Here is a 27,160-nt window from a genome sequence, read left to right on the forward strand (position 1 = left end):
GGAATCAGAATGTTTATACACAGTATAGGGATTGGTAAATTATCTCAAATAAGACAAAGTATATTATGGATTAAATGTGTGGGGCCAGAAGGGCAAACAGGGAAATTGAGACTGTGTGTAGCTGATACAGCTGCGTATTTATGGGGAAAGAATCTTTTACAATGGGGTACTCAAACTAATATTCCTGCAATCCCAGCAGCAGACAAAGATGAAATTAGGTGTGAAATGGTAGATGCTCCTGGGGAAGGCACTGATATGTGTAACCAAGAACAATCAGAAGCGGTACCCATTGTACATACTTAATAAAACAATAAATAAGAAGTTATTTTAGTATTTTGAGAGTACTTAGAGTGGATAATGTATTTTTCTTTTCTTTTCTTTTTTTTTTTTTAATAGAACAATAAACACCTTTATTACATGAGCTAGAAATGGTTTGTTTGCCTTTCCAGGCTTTGATCTTCCTCAGGTAGAACTCCAGCTCGTCGCCCTCTAGCACATAGCCGTCCACTCTGCCGCACTGGCCTGGTCTTGAGGCAATACAGGCAAGAAGCTTGCCCTGCTGGAACTGCTCCTCCAGAAGGCTGCTGATTTTGGCGTTCTTTTTCCTCTCATCATATTTCTTCTGAATTTTCTTTGATCGTCTTTTGTTTAAAATCTCTTCCTCCTCAGGAGTCAGCTTGGCCCCCTTCTTGCGGCCCAGGGGCAGTGCGTAGTGGGACTCGTACCACTGTTGGCGCCGGGTGCTGTCAATGAGCACGATGCAGGTCTTCACCAGGGTCTTGGTGCGCACAAGCTCGTTATTGGATGCGTTGTAGACAACATCAATAATCCTTGTTTTCCGAGTACAGCACTCAGAGCCCCAGGAAAAGTTCCCCCCATCCAGTCTCAGGGCACGGTACTTCTTATTGCCTCCTCGAACTCGGACTGTGTGTGTGCGATGAGGGCCAATCTTGGTTTTGGCAGCGGCCGTCCTAGCTCATACTTCTGCTTCTTGTGGTAGGGTTTTCTCTTACCCCCGGTCTTGAGGCGCTTGTGCCAGTTGTCCCGAGAGATGCCCATCGCTCGGTGCTGGCTGGAAAGAGCGATAATGTATTTTTCATTGCTCATTAGCATTAATATCCTCATAGTATTTGTTCCTATTTATTGTTATATAGAAATAACTAAAATATTATGATTTTACATGATATCTTTAAGTAAGGTAACATATTAAAAATTTATTTAAATTTCTCAGAATAACTGATTAAAGCAAACTCATCTTAAAGTGAATACCTTATAGTGGATGTTCAATGTGTTGGGAAATGGAATGAGTTTAATTCAAGTGCAAGCTGCTGCAGCGGGCAATGTCTCCTAACCTCATATACCAGGTAACTAATTGTACATGAAAAGCATGTCCCCAGAGAGCTCTTTCCCAGGGAACTTTCTCTATCTACTCATTCAGGGAAAAGGTAAATGAGTTGTTTGTTAAAAACAGTGCACAGGACTGTTGGGAATAGCCAAGAAAGATTATAACTTAAAAGCCATTATGGTATTGTTGTCTACTAACTGAAGTTTTCCCTCCTTTTGGCATCTTTGTACAAAACTGAAAACCCGATAGTTCTGAAGCAAATATTAGACTTTTGCTTGCATACAAGAATCTTTCTCTTCTCTGAAAAGGAAAAATCAAGTATCTTCCTTCATAATTACTTTTAATCAACTAAAGGGGGTTTATCAAAATAAAGTAAGTAAAGAGTCATCTGTATTGACAGAGATGCATCTCAGGAAAGGTGGAAAGTGCGGGCTGCAGTGTCTAATTAGTTCACAGGAAAGACAGCTTCATTTTAAAAAACAATTATAAGCTTTGGCTGTATCTATTTTTGTGGCTTTAGGAACAACTAGACTTTAATTTGTAAATTATTTCTTTCTCAGTCTATCACTGAAACCAAACTTAGAAGCATGCAAGTTTCTATAAATACTTTAGTCCTCAGATGTTGGTTACCTGAATGAAGTATTAATGCTTTAGTCAGTCATTTGATCTTATTTTTTATCTCATAACATGTTTAAATTATGATTAATCTCATTCATGAGATCATTCAATGTTTATTTTCTTATAAAATATCAGTTAATGAAGGGTGTTTTCAAAATGAACAAAACTTTTAACAAATATTTACAAAGTCAAAAAGTACTGTAAATATAAATGAAATGCTGTGTGTTATCAAACTGAATGTGAATATAATATGCTGGTATTAAAATGAAAACAGACATATGGACAGCATGCCAACAGGAACTTGCCCTGCAATTTTCAGTGATTTTAAACACTCCTGGGTTAATATATCTCTGTAAGTTGAAATAGTGATAAATCACTGAGTAACAAAAGCAAAAGTCTCTCTCCTTTTCCCCATTCCTACCCACCCCAGTCCACCACAAAATCTGTGATTCTAGTTCTCCTTCCCAGGGATGTCCATGCATCCTTACACCTCTCCTCTTTGTCTAACTTTTCTGGGTCTGTGGATTGTAGTGTGATTGCCCTTGACTTAAGAGCTAATACCCACTTATAGGTGAGTACGTATTATGTTTATATTCCTGGGTCTGGAATGCCTTGCTCTGGGTGATTGTTTCTAATTCTGTCCATTCTTTATTCACTGCTAACTGTGAAAGTGGGGTCTCTATGACTCTTTTGCTGCTCATGGGATCCTTTTCCTCCAACTAGGTTGCTTTGTCCAGCCTTGATATTAGGGTTTATTCCTAGTCTTATTGCGTCCTGTTATGTTGTGTTCAGTTTATATCACAGGGAGACTTGCTCTTTTATGAAAGAAAACATAGGAACAGTGTGTCTGGGGAAGAGGGTAGATGTATGCATGTGTGAACTGGGAGTAGAGGATGCTGTGATCAGGATGTATTTCATAAGAGAAAAATAAAGAAAAATAAAAAAGAATGTCAAACAGTATTGAATCAGAGCGCTGTCCCATGATATATCCTGAAAATAACTAAAAACATCCAAAAATTCTGAAGACAGAGAATAAAATTAAATATACAGGAAGGTAAATCATGTTCATCTCAGGAGATATAGGAAGAAGATGAGTACATATTTATATGAGAGTTGGGTAAAATTATTTATGAGAGATTTGTAGAGATTAAATCTAAAGTTGCTCTTTAAAAAGACCTGTGGTGGCACTCAGAGGAAGGACAGCAAGTAGCCAAGAAGAGACTTGATACCCTATGAGAATATACAGGGGGACGTAATCCCCCTCAGGAACAGTCATAGGGGAGGGGAATAATGGGAAAATGGGGGGGGGCAGGAATGGGAGGATACAAGGGATGGGATAAACATTGAGATGTAACAAGAATAAATTAATAAAAAAAAAGAAAAAAAGAAAAAAAAAGACCTAATGGATCACACATGTTTGAAAACTGTGATTATAATAATATTAAGTAAACAATATTTAGTAATATTTATAAGCCACATTTTTGGAAATACTTATTTTATGATCAGAATAATTGATACAATGCTCTTCTTCATATTTCCTCTATGACACAGAGATTCCCAAGAAATAAGACTTTAGCCTAAGATATCATCAGAAATTAGTATTGTTTATCCTCACGTAATCAGATCAGACGCTGTGCAGCATCTATGCACGTCATACTCTCAGTGTCAGGTACTTTCTGTGGAGGTCAGAGGTGCTGGTCATTCTCCATGGCTGTGTGGAGAGCAGGGACTGACTCTTTTCCCTGTATTGACCACTTTCCCTTGCTGGAGAGGCCGGGTGGCCCTCAGAGGAAGGGGAAGCAGGCTATCTGGATGATATCTGACAGGCTGTGATTATATGATGGAGGAGAAGGTCCCCTTCTGTCTCAGGTCTAATGGAGAGGAATATGGTGAAAGCGGTTTGGGAGAGATACAAGTGAGGGGATAGTATCATGATGTAATCTGAATAAATTATTTAAAAATAAAAATTGAGAAAAGAAGTGCTGACTCATAATCTGTTGTTTTATTACTATATTTTAAACACTGATAAATTCTTCATATATAGGTTTTTTATAGTTATTAGGAAACTAACATAACAAACACTTAAAACTATCTTAAAATATAGAAACAAGATCCTCTCATTTGGAAACAGTTGCTAAAAGATTTTAAGAGTGGGAAAGCTCGTTAGAGCATGTAGCATAAAGGACTCATTAAGCAATGGTCGGAGGAACTGGACAGATGGCTCAGCAGTTAAGAATATTGACTGCTCTTCTAGAGAAACTGGGTTCTATTCCCAGCATTCACACGGAGGCTCACAATCATCATTAATTCCAGTTCCAGGGATCCTTTCCCTGTTGTGGCCTCTGTGAGCACCAGACACACATGTGGTGAATAGACATATATGCAGGCAAAACACCCATACTAATAAAACACTTTTTAAATTTTGTGTTAATAATAAAGTTGTTGGACTTATTAGTTTACTAACATACAGGCTTTTTGCTTTTTAGTTTTTAAATGTATTCATCTGACATAGGGTAGTCAAAGGACATAATTCATATCTTAGTCTGAGAGGCTCCTTATGGAGCATCACAAAGTGGCTGTGAACTTTCAATGAAACAAAGACTGAGAATAGTCTGTTATGGATCTGCTAATTGGCTAGACTAGTAACTCATACTTGGTCAGTGGAATTTAATCTTAACATCGCATTTGAATATTCATTTGTTTCTCAGAGGTGACTTTTTATGAAACACTAATAAAGAAAATGGTATAAATAAATATTTTTAGTTTTCAAAATGTTGTTTTATTCTATTCTTTGATTTCATTGTATGAGCACTCACTTTAGCTAAAAAGTAAAGCATACATCCAGGGAATGCAAGTTTACTGTGATGTGAATGGCACTTGGTCTGATTTAAGATATTGTCTGACAAAAGATCCTTGGAGTTGAAAATACATTCATAATATCAATGGGAATAACAAAAGGATTAATGTGTCCCTGATAGTTGACCAAATTTTTATATTAAAGGAAAGCATTGAGCTCAACTGGTAAAGACATATATCTGCAGTATGAATAAGTTAACTATAATTTATCATGAATTATTGAGTGAGAAAACTTTGACAAAATAGTTACACAATAAAAGACATACATGCCAAAAGGACAATACTTTAAATATGGTCTAACTCATTAGGATTATAAATAGTGGGCTCTTGATAACTGTACAAATATGAAGAAAAACGTTAACACTCTTTAAACTACTTTTCTCAATCTCAAGTACAAAGAGGAGATTAGTTTAGATCTTAAGTGTACTCATTACTCATACAGAAGATTTGATAATTCACCTCAGGAGATAGAATTGGACAGGGATTTTTATATACACAAAGCTCATAGCTTGTTGCCAACTTCTCTGACTCCTTCCTGAACATGTTTCCATCATATTTCCTTCAGTAATGGCTTCGGCACGGCTGATAAATTAGTTTCTCATTTTTCTGTCTAATGAACTCTCACATAATTGGAAAATCCCTTGAAAATTTAGAGTCATAATGGGAAGTCAAATCACCAGTTGCCAGATTATGTTATTTATGTGCATTTATGTGCATTTGGAATATATATATAAACAGGTGAGTATATATGTTTCTGTACTGCAGGTGTGTGGTGAATATAAAATACAGACTTTGTTATTTTTTTCCACATTTGATTTCTACTTCACATTTTGAGACTGTTCCTGTAACTAAACCTATAGCTCATCAAATTCAGCTACACCAGCCAGACAGCAGGCTCCAGAAAATAGGCAATCTTTACTTAGCTACATCTGGATTTATAGGTATGTGTTTTCGTTGCCAACATTTTCCCCTGAATACTAAAGATAAAACCCATGTTTCCTTGCTTTGGCAGAAAGCCCTATACTGACTGAGTTATCTCCTAAGCATCATGCATGTAATTTAAACACAGAATGACCACCCTGTCTTCTACAGTCATAACCAATACATCACGAGGCTTTGACATTCCTGCAATACTAACTTTCTTGATGCTTCTTTACTATAGGTAAATCATACTGAAGAGAATGACAGTGATCAATGAAAGCCACCCAGAAGAGTTCATTCTCCTTGCCTTTGCGGACTGTCCTTGGCTGGAACTCCCTCTCTTCATTACTCTTCTGGTAACATACCCCACAGCCATGATGGGAAACATGGCCATCATCCTGATGTCCACTCTACAAAGAAGAGTCAACTGCAAACAGAACAAGGCAATATAATGAAAATAATATAAACATAAAATGAGGAATGAATCAAACAATAAAGTAATTCTTACAATAATAAAAGGAGAATGCAAGTGAATTTCTTAGCTTCTAGATTATTTCCATTATAGGATTTAAAGGGAGTTAGGCTTGGAGACATGGAAGAGTGGTTGGTAACAGATTTAACTTTTTATTAGAAATATGAACTCAGATGGATATGAGCATTCCAGATGAGACATACATATAAATTTCAATTTAACAACTGCAAATAAAACAAAACATGCATGATATTTGTCTTTATGAGTCTCTGTTGCATCACTCAGAATTTTTCCCATTGTATCCATTCATCTATGAATTTTAAATTTTATTTTTATTTTTCTTAAGAGCTGAATAACATTCCATTGTATGTATAATGCTTTTGTTATGCACTCTCACCTTTGATGCCCAATAGGCTGTTTCCATTTCTTAGATATTGTGAATAGAAAAGCAATGAACATGGATGGAGGGGGGGAGAATCATAAGGAAAGTTCTCCTTTGCCTACGTCTATGCAGTATTTATCATCTTTATCTTAACCATTTTGACTGGCATAAGATAACTATCTCAAAGTCATTTTAATTTATATTTTTTGTTTGTGCAGGCTGTATAATATTTCAAAAATCAGTTCTTTGAGAATTTCATACAATATATTTAGATCATAATCACACCCCTCTCACCATGTCTCCCAGATCTACTCTTTCCTGCCTAACAATGCTGTGACTTATTTTTTAAACCTCTCAAGTAGTTTGTGTTGCTCAAATACTCAGGAATATGTGGTCTTTACTACATCATGGTCAACCCATCAGAGCCCACACTCTTAAGTGAAATGGATGTTTTTCTCCCTGTAGTTATCAGTTGCCAATGACTCCATAACTAGGGGTGGAAATTCAGTCTTATCTCCTCCCTTCATGTTGGAATTTTTGTCTGGCTTGTGCTTGAGTCTCAAGCAAGATAAAGAAGGAAACTGAAGGCTCCAAGTCAGACAGTTGGCCATTCTCTGGAAACCTGCTCCCTTGTGATCCCAGTAGGGTCCCTGTGATGATCCAAGACTCCCACAGTAAGGGAGATTGATCAAGAGGAGATGAGTGTCCTCATCAAGCAAATTAGGTAAACCTGTATCTGTGCCACATGTAGTGGCTACAGGGTCCCTGGTAGTGGGTATACGGGGATCCATTGAAAATCTAAAAATATTCCTCAACCATTTGTATTTCATCATTTGCAAACTCTCTGTTGAGTTTTATGCTCTATTTTTAAAGTAGGGAAGAGAAAATGCAATGATATAAAGGGAGAAAGTGAAATAATAGAACAGAAAGTATCAAAAGGAGGGAGAAAATAAGAGAGGGAGTATGTGGAAGACTAATACTAAAAATAAATTAAAAGTCACATGTAAAGCTGACACTGCATTAACTTTCTAATATATATACATAATTTTATATATGAGTGTGTGTGTGTGTGTGTGTGTGTGTGTGTGTGTGTGTGTGTGTGTAATGCAGTTATGCTATAATAGGGTGACAAAGCCCTGGTGAGACACAACAGACTAACACACAAAAAGCCCAATGTCAGGAATGGAATACCTTTCTTAGAGTTGTTGACATGTGAGGTCCTATACATTCTCAGGTAGTGCAGGCTATTTCCATTGCTCTTGTTTACCCTCCAGATCTTGACAGTAAAACCCTATGGATGAAGACATCACATACTTTAGTCATAGAACATGAAGGCAAGCTAGTATTGACCTGGAAGCTTCATCCAATTGAGTAGCTTTCATAGTGCTAGAAGAAGTAATTATCAATCCTGTCCAGCTGAGAATACTGTGAGCTATAGTAACTATCTGCCTAGAAAGACATCCTCACTGGTACAACAGTGGCACAAATATCATGAGAGTAATCAATTACTTCCTGATTAGATTTAAAGCCTGCTCCTCAAGACTGACCTATACCTGCCATCTCTCCCTCTCTTTCCATCATCTTCTTCTTTCTCCTCTCCCTCTGCCTCTCACACCTTCACCTCACCCCACAGCCTATCCCATGCTAGGCAACATTATCTCTCTCCCTCTCACCATACCTGATCCCTGGTCCCGTTACCCTTCCTATACAGCTCCCTCCCTCCCTCCCTCTACTTCAGATACCTATTGTATTTCTTCTTCTGCATGAGATTCAAGCATCCTCCATTGGGCCCTCCTTGGAGCTTTGGGGTCTATGGGTTATAGTATGGCTCCTGTGTCCTGTATCCTGTATATTATGGCTAATATCCACTTATAACTGAGTTCATACCATACATGTCTTTCTGGGTATGGGTTACCTCATTCAAGGTGAACTTTTCACCTGGAAATTGAATAATGTCCTTCTTTTTAATAGCTGAGTCACATTCCACTTTGTAACTGTACCTCATTTTATGAATCCACTCTTCAGTTGAGGGACATCTAGGTTCTTTATTGTGACTAAAGCTGCTATGAACATAGTTAAGCAAGTGTCCTTGTGGTATGGTGGAGTATCTTTTGGGTTAATTGGGTCTTGAGACATATCTATTCTCAATTTTCTGAGAAAAATCCATATTGATTTCCAAAGTGTTTGTACAAGTTTGCACCACCTGTAGGCTCAATTTTCTTAACAAATATATTTTATTACAAACTTATTAACTGAGAGAACCTCATTTATAACCTGAGTAACCTAAACAACAGGAAAAGAAGATTAAGAATACAATAATGAAACCATAAGAATATCAGTTCCAAGGAATGATTCTCCTGGCATAATCAGCAGGATTTCTTCTGCTGGAACCTGGAGCAACCAGAATCAGGAACCTCAGCTGGAGCCAGGAGCCTTGAAGCCTTCCCTAGGGCGGTTCTCTCTAGGAGCCTCTCAAAGTGGAGTGGTGAACAGCCAAACCTATCCCAAGTCTCCAAAGGCCCTGCCTCTTGCTTTTGGCAAACATTTGTACCTCCTCTAAGAATTTGTTCAAGGATGTTTTTCAGCTGGTTAATAGCCAATCTCCTCCACATGGTGGTTCAACTTCTAAGGGATAAATATCACCTGCTCTCCCACAAGTCTTTTTCTCATCCCCCACTTGTGATCTAAACAAAAAAATATGTTTATCTCGCCTTCATCTCTCCCTTTCTATTAAATAAAATAAGCTATATACAACCAAATAATTATAAGAATTATTCAGTAAGTCTCATTTTCAAGGACAAGTCAGTCCATTTGTAGTTAACAATTTTTAAGAAGTTATTCCACTGTCTATCCTATGATACTGATTCTTATCCTAATATCTGGAGGTTTTTTAAAACTAAACTTAGATTAATACTGTGGATATCTAGTCTTCAACGCCATCAGAGACCCCAGAAGGAAAAACTATCTTATATGAAGGAAGTGAAGGCAAGCAACTTCCAAAAGTGTTGACAGGACAGAGAGCTGACTGTCTGGGCAGTCACAAGTTCCTCTTCATCATTGGGGAATCCAGTCTTCTGCCAGCCTGACCAAGGCATCTGACAGCCTGCTTCTGGACTGTCACAAGTGCCCCTCATATTCGTGTCCTCTTTACAATACTTGGAAGGATCCAATTAGTTTTCTTTATAAATTGTATACATTTGCTTTTTGGATATTTGTTATTAATTTCTCCCAAATAGTTGCTACAAGTCTACTTTGAGATGTTCCTGAAGAGAACTATTCAAGGGAAGGCTTCAGGGCTCCAAGCTCTGCCTGAGGTTCTGGGTTCTGGTTGTTCCACATTCCAGCAGAAGAAATTCTGCTGATTACATGAAGACAATCGTTCCTTGGAACTGTTATCCTTACAGTTTCATTACTGAATTTTTTTAATCTTCTTTTCCTATTGTTAGGTTAGTCAGGTTATAAATGAGGTACTCTTGGTTAATAATTTCCTAATAAAATATATTCGTTAAGACAATTGAACCTAAAAGTGATGCTCAATGTGCTCTGGGCATCATGGGTAACTTAACTTCTGATGTTGTGGAAGAAAATAATGGTTTTCAAGAGAGAGAACGCTCTTTCAGGGAGTTGGCAAATCACAGCTGCTGCTACAGAGTCCTTTCCTGCCTTATACCCAGATGAAATCTTTTGTTTTTTCTTGGTTTTTTACTGTATAATATATTTTTAAAATATTGAAGGAAAGACCAATAAGATACAAAAACCAGAAGGGTCAGTTAATGCTATCCTTCTGGAAAAGATGGCAGAGTTGGCAGTACAACTAGAAAATTTGAAGGTAGAATTTGAAGCAAACAGAAAACAAATTGCACCATTGATAGTGAGTGTTTCCCACAATTGCAGCCCCGCCCTGCTCCACTGGTAGGTGGTCAGAACACCAGCATGTGGAACAGGACAGAGAGAAGCTGGAATCTGGAGAGGCTGTAAAAGAACTCAGGAACAGGAAAGCAGAAAAACAAAAGGGTCTTTGGGGGAAAATGTAGTTACATCATCACCATCAGCTTTTCTAGTTACTATAAAATATGTTCCTGCTCAGAATGGTGCTGAGGGTTATGATAAAATAGCATGGAGTCCAACATATATGTTATATTTTAAACATTTTAAGGAATCTATCATCAGGTATAGACTACATTCCACTTTTTTCAAAGAAATGTTGAACAACTGGGCCACACAGCATAGACTTGTTCCCCTAGATTGGAAAAGTTTGGTCACAGTGGTATTGTCAGCAGCACAACTTTAGTGGTTATCAAGGTGGCAAAGGGAGGCAGAGCAAATAGAAGAAGAAAATAGGGGAAGGGAGATAAATGTTAGTAAAGAGCAATTACTTAGTGAAGGGTGATATGCTGACTTAAGACAGGTCCAATATGATGATATAGTGATCAAACTATGTCATGCTGCAGACTAAAGAGCTTGGGACATGGTGGAGAAACCTGGTAATATAACCGTTTCTTTTACTGAGATAATTCAAGGGCCTGGGGAAGCATTTACTGAATTCTTGCAGAAATTGGGATCAGCACTAGACAGAGCAATAGCAGTGAGGTGCCAAGACTTCCAGGGTATTGTAGCCAATGTGGGAAAGGAAAACATTGGGCTAGAGACTGTCAATCCAAAAGAGATGTGTAAGGTAATATCTTATAGGCAGGAAACGGCAGGAGAGGCCCATTAGATTGGGGCCCCACCAACAGCAATGCAAGCCAAATTCCTCTGGCCAGTGCAGAAGTAACAGACTCACAGGAAAATGGGAATTAGGTATTACTGATTTAATGCATGCTACTGAAGGCAGCACAGACTTGGATCTGGCCTCAGATACATCTATTACATTATCTCCACAGGTTGAATGCTACAAATTGAGCACTGGTATTGATGGCCCTTTGCCTTTAGGGACAATAGGAATAATTTTAGGAAGAAAGGTATTGACTTCTCAAGGTCTTATTGTGCATCCTGGTAGTATAGATGGGGATTATAAAGAGGAAATAAAATCATGGCATGTGTAGAGGAGATGTGAATTAATGCAGGGGATGGAATTTCTCAGATATTACTGTTTCCCTAGATTAAAGGCAAAGCTGCTCCAGTAGAACAGGTACATTTGGAAGTACAGGGAGACATATGTTCTGGTAACAATGATTAATGATCAGAGACTGAAATTAATAACACAAATGAATGGTGTTGAAAGAGTCTACTAGCCCTTGGAATTCCCCTGTGTTTGTGGGAAAAAGAAAAAGAAGAAGAAGAAGTCAGTCAGCTGGAAGATGATAACAGATTTGAGAGCAGTAAATAAGGTAATCCAACCAATGGGTCATTTACAGCCTGAACCTTCCTTTACCTTCCCTGTTACCTAAGTCTTGGACTATATTAGTAATTGATGTAGAAGGTTGTTTTTTATGATCCCTTTGCATGAGAAGGATAAGAAAAGTTTCCTTTCTCAGCATCTCCACTGAAGAGTAGTGGTCCAATGAAGAGATACCATTAGAAGGTACTGCCACAGGAAATTTTGAATAGCCCCACTTTATGCCAAGATTTCATTCAAAGAGCATTAGAAACACTTTGTAAGCAGTTTTCTCAGTCTATCATTTACCATTTCATGGGTGATATTCTATAGGCTGATTCTGATTCAGAAACTTTAGAAAAAATGTTTACAGAAGTACAAAGAATTCTACCATGCTGGGGATTACAAATTGCTATAGAAAAAAAATACAAAGAGAAGATTCAGTTACCTATTTAGACTATAAGATAACTGAACAAAAAATTAGACCCCAAAAGGTACAGATCCATAGAGAACAGTTGCAAACACTAAATGATTTTCAAAAATTAATGGGAGACATTAACTGGTTAAGGCCTACAATTGGATTAGCTACCTATGAGTTAAGCAACTTATTTCAAATGTTACAAAGGGATTCAGATTTAAACAGTCCAAGGTGTCTACCAGCTGAAACAGAGAAGGAGTTAATGTTGGTAGAGCGAAAACTGCAAAAGGCGTATGTGGATAGATTGGATGCATTTTGGTTATTTTGCCTTCAAAACATTCTCCTGCTGGGCTCCTTATGCAATGGGAAGATAGAATTATGGAATGAGTTTTTCTAGCAAATGAACAAAGTAAGAATTTGAGGACGTCCCCTGGAGGGGGAGACCTGGTGGCACTCAGAGGAAGGACAGCAGGTAGCCAAGAAGAGACTTGATACCCTATGAGAATATACAGGGGGAGGTAATCTCCCTCAGGAACAGTCATAGGGGAGGGGAATAATGGGAAAAGGGGGGGGGGGGAGAAAGGAATGGGAGGATACAAGGGATGGGATAAACATCGAGATGTAACAAGAATAAATTAATAAAAATAAAAAAAGCAAAAAACAAAAAAAAATAAAAAATAAAAAATAAAAATAAATAAATAAATAAAAAGAATTTGAGGATGTATATCGAAAAAAATTCTGAGTAGATTACAAAGGGAAGAATAAGAATGCATAAACTATGAGGGACAGACAGGCAAGAAATTGTGGTGCCTCTTACAAGTTTGAAAATCATTCACTATGGGTAATTAACGAAGATTGGCAAAGGGCTTGTAGCAACTATTTGGGAGGAATTAAGAACAAATACCTGAAAAGCAAACATATACAATTTATAAAGAAAACTAATTGGACGCTTCCAAGTATTATGAAGAGGACACCAATACCAGAGGCACCCACTTTCTACATGGATGAAAATAAAATGAGTACAGCTGGTTATAAGTCTGGTAAAATGATTAAGGTGAACAAAAGCCCATTTACTTCCATCCAAAAGATCAGAATTATATGCAATACTTATGGTACTGTTAGCTTTTCCTGAATCTCTTAATATAACCATTGACTCTCAATATGCAGAAAGAGTTGTTTTGCATATAGAAACTGCTGAATTTACTCCTGATAACTCTGAATTGACTACATTACTTATAGAACTCCAACAGGTCATCCGAAGTACAAACTATACCTTGTATGTTATTCATATTCGGTCCCATACAGGTTTACCAGGTCCAAGGGCACAAGGAAACGAGGAAATCAACCAATTGCCAATAAGGAATGTGCTAGAAGCCTCAACGTTTCATAAGAAACATCATGTTAATGGTAAAGGTTTGAAGAAAGGTCCCTATCACTTGGCAACAAGCCAGAGAAATAATTAATAGGTTTCCTACATGTCCATTGTATAACCAAAAACCTTTACCTACTGGAGTTAACCCTAGGGATATAAAAATGAATGAAAAGTGGAAGATGGATGTGTTTCATTTACATAATTTGGAAAACTAAAATATGTACATCATACTATTGATACCTATTTGGGATTTAGATGGGCAACTGCCCTAAGTTCTGGAAAGTCTGATTGTGTAATTACTCATTGGAAATAATGGCAATTATGGGAATACCTGCACATAATGCTCTTGCATATGTGTCCCTTAAGATGAAGAGATTCTTTACATGTTATAATATTAAACATATTAGTAGTATACCACACAATCCAACAGGGCAAGCAGTTGTTGAAAGAGCTAATCATACTTTAAAAGAGATGTGTATTAAACAAAAAGGAAGAGTAAAGAACCCCAGGGCCAGATTAAATAATGCTTTGTTGACTTCAAATTTTCTGAATGTTGGTGATGAAGGGACAACAGCAGCTGAGAGACATTGGGTTATAGAAAAAAACTGAGGAACTAGGACAACCAATTTACTATAAAGATTTATTGAGCATGGACTGGAAACCTGCAAAAGTTTTGAGATGGGGCCAAGGCTTTCTGAAAAAGTATGTTTACCTCCTACTTTAAACGCATATATGCCACAAACATTTAAAAATCTAAGGGAAATGGCCAATTTTCTTGATCGATTCCACTTGCCAAAATTGAATCATGATCAGATAAACAAATTAAATAGTCCTATTTCTCCTATAGAAATAGAAGCAATCATTGATAGTCTCCCAACCAAAAAGAAGCTCAGGGCCAGATGGTTTCAGCGCAGAATTCTAATACTTCAAAGAAGAGCTAATACTGATACTCTTCAAGCTACTCTAAAAAATAGAAACAGATGGAACTTTACCAAATTCATTCTATGAGGCCACAGTCATGTTGATACCTAAACCCCACAAAGACCCAACAACAACAACAAAAAACAATTTCAGACCAATTTCTCTTATGAACATTGATGCAAAAATACTCAATAAAATACTTGCAAACAAATACAAGAACATATCAAAGATATCATTCACCATGACCAGGTAGGCTTCATTCCAGGCATTCAGGGATGGTTTAATATATGGAAATCCATCAATGCAATCCACCATATAAACAAACTGAAAGAAAAAAAAAAACCACATGATCATCTCCTTAGATGCAGAAAAAGCATTTGACAAAATCTAACACCCATTCATGTTTAAAGTTTTGGAGAGATCTGGAATACAAGGGACATTTCTCAACACAATAAAGGATATATAGCAAGCCAATAGCAAACATCAAATTAAATCGAGAGATACTCAAGGACATTTCTCTAAAATCAGGAACCAGACAAGACTACCCACTGTCTCCATATCTCTTCAATATAGTTCTTGAAGTTCTAGCCAGAGCAATAAGACATCAAAAGAAAATCAAGGGGATCCAAATGGGAAAGGAAGAAGTCAAATTATCCCTACTTGCAGATGATATGATAGTGTATATAAGTGACCCCCAAAATTCCACCAGAGAACTCCTACAGATGATAAACATCTTCAGAAAACTGGCTGGATACAAAATTAACTCAAAAAGTCAGTATCTTTCCTATACACAAGTGACAAACAGACAGAGGAAGAAATTAGGGAAACTACACCCTTCACAAAAATCTATGAGCAATATAAAATATCTAGGAGTAACTCTAACCAAGCAAGTAAAGGACTTATTTGAAAAAAAACTTCAAATCTCTGAAGAAAGAGATTGAAGATGACATCAGAAGATGGAGAGATCTACTTTATTCGTGGATTGGGATAATTAACATAATAAAAATGGCCATCTTACCAAAGCAATTTACAGATTTAATGCAATCCCTATCAATAACCTACAACATATTTTGAAGATATTGAAAGATCAAATCTCAACTTCATATGGAGAAACAAAAAGCCTAGAATAGCAAAAACAATCCTATACAATAAAAGATCCTCTGGAGGAATCCCCATACCAGATCTCAAGCTATACTGTAGAGCAACAGTAACTAAAACAGCATGGTACTAGCACAGCAATAGGCTGGTGGATCAATAAAATTGAATCGAAGACCCAGAAATGAATCCACCCATATGTGGTCACTTGATTTTTGACAAAGAAGCCAAATCTATTCAAGTTGGAATATATCCAGAAAATGCTCCATCACACAACAGGGACATATGCTCAACCATGTTCATAGCTGCCTTATTCATAATAGCCAGAACATGGAAACAGCCTAAGTGTCCATCAGTAGAAGAATGGATAAAGAAACTGTGGTACATTTACACTATGGAATACTACTTAGATATTAAAATCAAGGAATTCCCGAGATTTGTGGACAAATAGGTTGAACTAGAAATGATCATAATGAGTGAGTTCACCCAGAAGCAGAAAGAGTCAAATAGCATATACTCGCTTATATCTAGGCACTAGCCCAAGGGACATGTCCCATGAAAGCCTTCACTTACTAGAAAAGTGGGTCAAAGGAGAGGACATCCTGTTGGGACTTTAGGTGAGAGAAGCATGGGAGAATGGGGAAATAGAAGGATCCAGATGGTTCTAGAAACCTACAAGAAGAACATTATGACAGGCAGATCTGGGCCCAGGGGCCCTGCCCAAACTATGGCACCAGCCAAGGACAGTATGGGCAGTAAACTTCGAACCCCTACCCAGATCTAGCCGATTGACAGGACATTCTCCACCATTGAGTGGAGAGTGGGGTCTGACTTTCATGCAAACTCTGGTGCCCCATTTTTTTACTATGTCCCCTTGATGGGGAGGCCTGGTGGCACTCAGAGGAAGGATAACAGGTTACCAAGAAGAGACTTGATATCCTATGAGCATATACATGGGGAGGAGGTCCCCCTCAGTCACAGACATAGGGAAGGGGAGTAGGGGGGAAGCAAGAGGGAGGGAGGAATGGGATGATACAAGGATGGGCTAAAAATTTCGATGTAATACAAATAAATTAATAAAACATTTAAAAAACTAAAAAAAAAAGCCAAATATATTCAATGGAAAAAGGATAGCATATTCAACAAATGGTTCTGATCTAACTGGATTTCTACATGTAGAAAAATGCAACTAGACCCATATTTGTCACCATGTAGAAAACTCAAGTACAAGTGGATTAAAGAAATTAACATAAAACCAGAGACACTAAATCAGTTAGAAGAAAAAATAGGGAAGAGCCTGGAACACATTGGCACAGGAGACAACTTCCTAAACAGAACAAGCCCAGGCCTTAAAGTCAACAATTAATAAATGGGACCTTATGAGGCTGAGAAGCTTCTGTAAGGCAGAAGACACTCTCACCAGAACAAAGTGACAGCCTACAGACTGAGAAAAGATCTTCACCAACCCTACATCTAATATCCAAAATATATAAAGAACTCAAGAAATTAAATGCCACCAAACCAAATAACCCAATTGGGAAATGGAGCTCAGAACTAAACAGACAATTCTCAACAGAGGAATATCAAATGGCTGAGAAACACTTAAAGAAATGCTCTCAGTCACAGACATAGGAGAGGGGAATGGGGGGGGGGGAAGCGGGAGGGAGGCAGCAATGGGAGGATACAAGGAATGGGCTAACAGCTGAGTTGTAATTTGGATAAATTAATAATAAAAACAGAAAAAAAGAAATGCTCAATGTCTTTAGTCATCAGAGAAATGCAAATCAAAATGACTCTGAGATTCTATCTTACACCCATTAGAATGGCCAAGATCAAAAATTCAAGTGACACTACATGCTGGCGAGAATGTGGAGAAAGAGGAACACTCCTTCATTGCTGGTGGGAATGCAAACTTGTACAACCACTTTGGAAATCTATCTGGTGCTTTCTCAGAAAACTAGGAATAGGACTTCTTCATGTCCCAGCTATTCCAATCCTTGGAGTATACCCAGAAGATGCTCCAGCACACAACAGGGACATATGCTCAACCATGTTCATAGCTGCCTTATTCATATTAGCTAGAACCTGGAAACAGTCTAAAAGCCCCTCAGTAGAAGAATGGATAAAGAAGCTGTGGTACATTTACACTATGGAATACTACTTAGTTATTAAAACAAGGAAATCCCAAAATTTGTGGACAAATGGATGGGACTAGAGATGGTCATACTGAGTGAATTAACCCAGAAGCAAAAAGACTCACATGGTATATGCTCACTTATAATTGGACACTAGCACAAAAGGCACGTCCCATCCAAGTCTTCACTTACCAGGAGATTGGGATAGATGTGAGGATGGTAAGAGAAATATAGGAGATGGGGAAATAGAAGGACCCAGAGGGTCCTAGCAACCTACAAAAAGAACATCATGATGAGTGGATCAGGGCCCAGGGGGCTCTGCTCAAACTATTGCACTAATCAAGGACAATACAATAGTAAACATCGAACTTCTACTCTGATGTAGCCAATGGACAAAACATTCTCCAGAGTTATGTGGAGAGCAGGGACTGACTTTGACATGAACACTGGTGCTCCATATTTGACCATGTCCCTTTGGTGGAGAGGCCTGGTGGCACTCAAAGAAAGAATAAGCAGGATACCAAGATGATACTTGATAGCCTATGATCATATAGTGGGGGAGGAGACCCCCTCGATCATAGACCTAGGGGAGGGGAATAGGGTAAAAGCAGGAGGGAGGGAGGAATGGGAGGATACAAGTGATGGGATGGCAATTGAGTTGCAATCTGAATAAATTAATAAAAAATTTTTTTAATTTTTTTAAAAAGAAAAAATATGGTTGCCAACAAAACTTGTAAAGATTAGATCTGACCAGGAAAGACCTTTTAGTACATAATACATGAATGCATTCATATAGCAAGCGAATAATAAAGGATATATGGTCCTTATAACATGACATTCTTTCTTATAACTTGGATATTACAGCTCAAACAGATGTACGACATTGATAGCTTACACCTACTCAAAAATAGGGCAGATGTTTGTCTTTAATTTGTACACCTTGAATAGCATATAAATACTTGTGAAAGTTTGCTTATTTTCAGAGCAAAAAAAAAAAACCCAGATAATTATAAGGCAAAACAAAGATGCTAATTTTTTCCGATGTATATCTATCAAACTCAGGTATCCATAGATATGTGGATTATGTCTGTGTCTTTAATTCAGTTCCATTGATTAACATTTTTATGCCAATATCATGCTAGTTTTATTATTATAGCTTTGTAGTACAACTTGAAATCAGGGATGGTGACATCTCCAGCAGGTCTTTCTTTTTTTTTCAGTTGTTCATCTATGCTTTATTCTTTTTTATTAATTTATTCATATTACATCTCGATTGTTAGCCCTTCCCCTGTTTTCTCCCATTCCTCCCTCCCTCCCACTTCCCCCCTTCTCCCCTCCCCTATGTCTGTGATTGAGGGAGACCTCCTTCCCCTATATGTTCCAGCAGTTCTTTTATTGTTCAAGGTTTTATAGTTCTCCTGGGATTTTTGTGTTTCCATATCAAGCTGAACATTGCCCTTTCACAATTTATGAATAATTGTGTTGAAAATCTGATGGGAATTGCATTGAATTCATAGATTGCTTTTGGTAGGATTACCATTTATTACTAAATAAATCCTATCAGTTCATGAGCATGGGAGATCTTTGCATATTTTTATATATTCAATTTATTTCTTCAATGACTTGATGTTTCTATCAAACAAGTCTTTCACTTGCTGCTTAGAGATACCCTAAGATATTTATTACTTCATTCTAGTGTGAAAGGTGTTGTTTTCCTAATTTCTTTTTCAGACTTTCTGGATTACTCTTTAATATATTAGATTTTGTCTTACAAAACAATACTATTTAGTATACTTGAGTGATAGGATATGGAAAAATTGAGCTGATATTGGTTTGTAAAGTTAGTCTTGACTACATAGCTTTCATCGTAGTGGAAGATTCTATTTACAGTATTGAGGAAAGCCAAAATCTACAATAATAAATGGCATGTCAAGATATGCTCACAAGTGCAATATGGTATTGATGTTATAAGGAATAAATAAGAACTTTCTGCTTGGACTCAAAACCTACTGCATAATACAGAACTCATGCCCACTGTTAACTGGGCCAAAACCCATTACTTGCTGGGTCGTAGGCTCTAGTGGAGAATCTAATACTATTAGTATGCTAAATGGACCTAGTTTTTAACTGCACCCTAAGTTATCTTTATACCCACAGATTAATATATTTCTCGACCTTCATTACAGACATTTCTTTTGAAGTAGGTGATTATCAATATAGAGAACCAAAATTGTTGAGAGAGAGATAGAGAGAGGGGGAGGGAGAATATGAGACTTTGGAATACTCAGAAGTAGAATATGTCACACTACATATCCCAAGGCTCAGAGAATCATCACAGAAGAGGAAGCAGAAAGACTGAAGGAGCTAGAAGTACTGGACCTCTGCATCAACACAGTTTTCTGTAAATGAAAGGGCTGTGGCACACATGAACTCACAATAGGTATAAATACATGCATATAACCTACACAACATCAAACTGTCCAAAATTCCATAATGGACAGGGAAGGGACTCACAAAGCACCACCCCTATCTGAAAAAGCTATTGGCAATGGACGGGTGCTAGAGGAGATGGAGAAAGTTTTCATCAGGCATGCAGCCTATGAAAAGCTCTCATGCATATGCAGATGGCACTACATGGACTTGTTTTAAAAAAGAAAAGAAAGTTAGAAAGTTTATAGAAAATGGAGGAAGGATAGAGGAAGATTTGGAGGGGATTGGATTGAATGATGGGTAGATTTGATAAAAATATATGCATGTGTGGGTTCTGAAACAGTAAATATGTTGTTTGAAAGTCTTAGTACAGTCTACATAACTATGATGTGACGTGTTAGTGGAGGAAGAAATAAAAACAGGGAGAGTATAGCTTCAAGGGTTTCAAAATTAAATCATTAAATACTATGAGGTTATTTCAAGTATTACTTGAATTCTCCTGGTTTATAATATCACTTTGACTTTTGTTTTTTATACTAATTTTATGATTTTATTTTATGATTACAACAGAAATCTATGTGAACTATTCTAAGAATGAATGAGCAAAGGTACTTAATAAATCCTTACATAAGCTCCAAAGACCCATTAATTTGCATATTGTTTAATTTACTTATTCAATTACATCCTATGTAACACTTATATAAAGTGTTCTGTGAGTTTGAATGAGTTTGCTTTAAAGCATGTCTGAAAACAGAAGAAATCTTCCATCTTCTGTTTAGTATCTGCTAATTGTACATAAGAAACATTTCCACTGAGAGCACTCTCCCAAGGAATTTTCTGTGCTAACTCACCTGGGAGAGAGATAAATGAGTGGCCTGGTTGAAAACAGTGCCTCAGGGGTCTGAGGATGCATATAGTGAGCATACAGCAGCACAGTCACAAACTGCGATTGATGCTTTCTACTACTGGCTGCCTGGTGTAGGTTTATGGCACTTGTATCAACTATAAATGTAAGCTCTGAAATTCATACTTGGCTATGTAACTGGGACAACAGTTTCTCTATTCTCTAAAGTCTGAAAGATTTAAATAAATTTCTTCATAATTCCACTCCAGCAGAAATTGTAAAAATAAAGTAAGTTAAATGACATGTTGCTTTAAAAGGCCACAAGGTCTCAGGGAAGGTATAAACATCTATGGATACTTGTGTCTATTATATACATAAATGACATACAATATTTCACGACAGGAAACTTTCTGTAAAATTAAAAATAATCCAATAGTTTTAGAAACAACTAGTTTCTCCCTTTGATTTTTTTTCCTTAGTCTCTTTATCTTAAAATTATATATACTTAAACAAATAGTGGTTTTGACATATACTAAATATTTGCATGAAGTGTAAAGTCTCCATTTAATTATTTAAGTGTATTATAGGTATCAGTTTTGAGTTAATAGTCAACGGTTCTGTGATACATTCTAAATATGTTTCATTCATTCTGGTGTCAGAAACAAATGACTTGGGTGCTGGGTCTTTACATCTGTATACATCTAATACGTATCCTAAGTTAAATTAAATTAAATACCATGTAATGAAAATGAAGTATGACTGGGAGACAGTAGAATGAACAGGTGAGCAGCTATTCACAGGTCCCAAGATGAATGTAACCTATATGTCATTAAAGGGACTAATTTTTGTGAAAAAAAATAGGACTCTGTAGAGATATGGGATAGAAAATTACTTAAAGCAAAAGATACAAAATAGAAAGAATGGAAAGCAAAATTAAATAAATATGAGCATGAAATGAAAAGTATAGGGCCTTATAATTAAAAAATACAGGTGTACTTTAGAATAAATCACAATGTCACGTGTATCTGTGTGATTGTTAAACAAATATCAGGAGAAATGAAATGGCATAGATTATTCATGCATTGATCAAGTCAAAACTAAACTCAATAATGTAAAATATAAACAAAATCTGTACAATACAAATTAAATTAAGATATCAATGGCATGGTGGAGAGATCTCCTCTCTTATATTACATTATTGTAAATTCTGGGAGTATTTGTAGTATTAAATTACTCTTTAAAATCTTGAAGAATAATCATGGCTGAAAAAATTAAAATGTGAATATAAATTCTAAATGAATAGACAATACTGATCTTACATTGCAATTGATAGCATGTGAAAACTGCAATTTTTAGATTTTTGATTTAAACATTCTTTGTGTGTGTGTGTGTGTGTGTGTGTGTGTGTGTGTGTGTGTGTGTGTGTGTGTGTACATGTGGAAAACAGAGGCCAATCTCTACTGTTGTTCCGTAGAAGTCATATACTTCACTTTAGGAGATAAGGTCTCTAACCTGGGCTCACTAATTAGGCTAGGCTGGCTGGCCAGAGCATCTCAGGGATGTGTCCTTTTCTACCACCCCAGTGCTGGGATAATAAGTACACACCACCATACCCAGCACTTTACACAGGTTCTGAGAATTGAGCTCGAGTCCTCATCATGCCTGCATGACAATCACTGACTGAGCTCTCTACACGGCCCATTGTAATTTATGTCATAGCCCATTTTCAATGTTAAAGAAATTAGGTCAAGATTTGTTCCTGAATTCATATTGCTTCAAAATAGGATCATGAATAGTGTCATCTAAATGAAGTATATAGATGCTCATTCAGGAAACTCACCTAGGCTACTGATGATGTTATTTCACAATTTTAAATAATTTTCTTAAGGCTTTGCTATAAAGAACTTTACAAATATTGAAACCAAGTGACCTAGGAACACAGTGTGTTGGGACACAGATTTAAAAATTAAACTCTTGTTTGTGTATTGATCCTGTTTTTCAGATATGAAGCATATTTCATAATATGCTAAATCTCCTATGGGGTGTGAAAATTCAAGCAAAAAGCTTATATAGTATTGAAGTGACAAAATAATTTACTAATTAATATACTAAAATTACTAAACTATTAATTTACTAATCAGTTAGTGGATTTCTATTACCAGATCACATTCTTAGGGTAACAAAAGACAGTTTTTACATTCTGTTTTTCATGAATTGTCAAAACTGACTTTCCAACACAAATGTATTGATAACTAAAATATGAATGCTTTCCTTCAGTTGTGCACTAACCCATCAGAACTATGAAAAGTAATAGGACTCCAACTGATTACTTATGACCCTGTGTACTGAAGACTCCAATAAACTTTTAACTTCATTAATTCATTTTGCATCCATCTCCAAATAAAATTTGAGATTTCATTTTAGATAGTTAACTATTCATTACTATAGTCTACTAATAATTACAGAGTCTTAAATTTTAAAATAATGTCTTAAATGACATAGAAAGATGTTGAAACTATAAATTTCTAGCTTCAAGAGTCCATAGGAAACACATGCTGGTTTTCAAATTTTCTTGGTGCTTACTTGAAAGTTTATGATTTTCCTCATGCCAGTTAACTACAGTTAAGAATGTATTTGAAAGGTGATGAAGTATTCACTGGGAACTGAATGAACTCCTTCATTAGAGTATATTAACTTGTAAATTTCACATTTCATTATGGCATTCCATATAATCTACTTTGGTTGTATCCATCTTCTTTGTTACTTTTTTCTATTTGTTCCTTCTCCCTCCTCTATGACTGGTTTTCTTTTCTGCCATATGCTCTTTTACTATAATTTACATATTAATCATATAGTGCTTTGATCTATGATGCTGCCTTATATAACTTAACACAAACATTTTCATCACCATACATTTCCTGTAATGTTATAACTTTATTTTTCTCTGTTACTGAGTAAAAATTGTTTATAAATTTTCTATTCTCTTTTATTGCTGTGTATTTTTGCTATGTGAGTTTCTGTCACTATTATGACTCTATTATGACATTTCTATTGCTATTCTTTTTGCTTAGAAATGTTTTGGCTATACAGAAGATTTTATTTTCTCCATGAATTTGGAGACTGCTGTTTCTATTCCCGTGAAAAATGTCATTGGAAGTTAATGGGTATTGTATTGAAATTGTATATTGGTTTTGGTGATATGCCACTTAAATAACATAAGTTCTGCTGATCCCCAAAACAGGAAAAATTTCTACCTTTTATCATATTCTAAAGTTTCCTTCTTTACTGCTTGATATTTCTATTGTAAAAGTATTTAATTTGTTTGATGAGACATGTATCTAGGTATTCTTTGAAGCTATAGTGAATGTTCTTGTCTTCCTTGCTTCTTTTTTTTGTTGTTGTTGTTGTTGTTTTTTTTTTCAGTGAATTTGCCGTGTTTTGTATAGAAAGTCTAATGTAGAGAGGTGGCACACAGATATGGTATCCCACCTTTAGTTGCAGTTTGGAGATGGAATTCTCAAGAATAGCTGACTAGGGATAGTAGCCATGTTGACTAGCTCTAAGTTTGACTGAGAGATCATCCCTCAAGGAGAAAGATGAAAGAATGATCAAGAATGAGTTGCTACATCAACCCTTTTCTTCCTCCCTCACACACCTCTGCACATACACATCTACACACATACACACCTCTGCACATAGACATTTACACACATACACACCTCTGCACATACACTCTTACACACATATACATCTACACACATACACATCTACACACATACACACCTCTGCACATGCACATCTACACACACTTGAACATCTATGCATACATAGAAGGGGGAATGGAAAAAGATAAAGGAAAAGTTAATGTTTTCTGTATATTCATCTTGCATTCTCCTACATTTTTAGTGTTTAAATGTAAGAATTTTCTGGTATTATCTTTAGAAGTTTGTAATTATGGGATTCCATTATATGAAACACAGTTTGATTATTTTTTCTTTTCTATTTTTGTGCTTTTTATTACCTTCCCTTCTTTACTTATTCAGCCAAGATTTCACAGTATTCAAAGTGACAGAGAAAAGTCTTCTCTTATATTATGGGTGATGCTTTCAAATTTTCTCAGTTAGTATAACGTTATCTGCATATTTTCCACATTATAGACTTTATTGAGTTGATGTAAAGTACTAGGATTTTTTATGTCTTTCATACTTGCATTACTAAGCGACGTTATGCTTTTGTAAAAATATTTGTATGCGTTTATTGAGATAACCTTGTGATTTCTGCACTTAATTTTTTAAAAGATTTGTTTATTTATTATTATGTATACAGTATTCTGCCTGCATGCTCATCTGTATCAGATCATATTATAGATGGTTGTGAGCCACCATGTTGTTGCTGGGAACCAAACTTAGGACCTCCAGAAAATCAGTCAGTGCACTTAACCTCTAAGCCATCTCTCCAGCCCCCTTTGCTCTTTATTTTTGCTTTTATGTCACATTATAGTTATTGATTTATATGAGCCACATTAGGTTTCCTACAATGAATCCTACTTGATCATGATGCTTATATTTTTTCCTTTTTTTCTTTGTTCTGTACCTGTTTGAGTACAGAACATCACATGAGGGGTGTGGTACTAACCCTTCTTTTCTCCTTAAATACATGGAAGAACACTGAAAATGGTTTGTCTTTTAAGATCTATAAGAATTGTTCAGTAAATCAATTCAGTCTTGATCTTTGTTATGTTGGGAGATTCACTGTTTTACACTCATTCTTTTATTGGTCGTTTTAGTTTTTTATTTTGAACCTTGCTCAGCTTTATATAATTTCTTCTAGATTTCTCCAATTTATAGGAGAGTACATATTCCTCAAATTATTGCCTAATAGTGCTCTGATTTTGAGTGATATCTGTTATAACACTACCCTATCCATTATAACAAACAATTTGTGTCTTCAGTCTTCTTTTGATTAGTTTGGCCAAGTTTTTGACAGTGTAGTACATATTTTCAACAAGTCAACTCTGTTTTATTGACACTTTATTTTCTTTTCTCATTTTCCAAGAATTTCTGCCCTAGTTTTTATTATCCCTTTCCTTCTAATAATTTTTGATATTAGTAGTTCTTAAACTGTCGATGTACCTTAATGAGTAATTTATTTGGAACACATTTGTTTTGTTTAAATGCAAACCATCAGCAGCTATGATCTCATAACAGCTTTCATTCTCGTAACAGCTTTCATTCTGTCCTTCTCTTTAATGCTATGTAGTATTTGTATTTTACTGTAACTTTGTGAAAATAATTTATATCTTAAGTCCTTCAATGATAACACTCATCATTTAAGCTATGTTTTCCCCTAAGGGCAACATTAAGTTTAATACAGCATCAAGGTTGAAAGCAGCAACAAGAAGTTATTGTGTCATAAATGAGACTAGGGACCTCTGCTTCTACTCTAAAAAAGTGGAAACATATTTAAAGTAGGAGATATATGGAACTCTTCTTAAATAAAGAGTAACTGAGTTTTCTACTTATGGGAGACGGTTTTTAGTAAAGATATGTTGTTTAATCACCATGTTTTAACATAATTTTGGCAGTTTATATTTTGTTGATCTATATTATATTCCATTGTAATCTTATAATATACATGATGTTAATTCAATTATTTTTATTTATTAAGACATACTGCTGAAGGCTAAAGAGATGCCTTAGAGGTTAAGAGCACTGTCTGTTCTTCCAAAGGTCCTGATTTCAATTCCCAACAACCACATGGTGCCTCACGACCATCTATAATAAGATCTGGTGCCCTCTTCTTGTGTGCAGGTACACATGTGGGCAGAATACCGTATAAATAATAAATAAATAAATCATTCTTTAAAAGACATAATGTTTGATGGTGGTGGTGCACACCTTTAGTCCCTGTACTCAGGAGGTAGAGCCAGGTGTACCTCTGAGTTCAAGGCCAACCTGACCTACAGAGTAAGTTCCAGGACAGCTAGAGCTACACAGAGAAACTCATTCTAAGAAAACACACACACACACACACA

At 36.3% G+C, this 27,160-nt stretch overlaps 1 pseudogene; it reads right to left on the reverse strand.

The window, feature by feature from the left end:
• Positions 1–322: 322 nt before the first annotated feature.
• LOC127191187 (40S ribosomal protein S8-like) lies at positions 323–1,060 on the reverse strand (annotated as a pseudogene).
• Positions 1,061–27,160: the final 26,100 nt, after the last annotated feature.

Source organism: Acomys russatus, chromosome 6 (genome assembly GCF_903995435.1).
Source record: "Acomys russatus chromosome 6, mAcoRus1.1, whole genome shotgun sequence".
NCBI classification, from domain to species: Eukaryota; Metazoa; Chordata; class Mammalia; order Rodentia; family Muridae; genus Acomys; species Acomys russatus.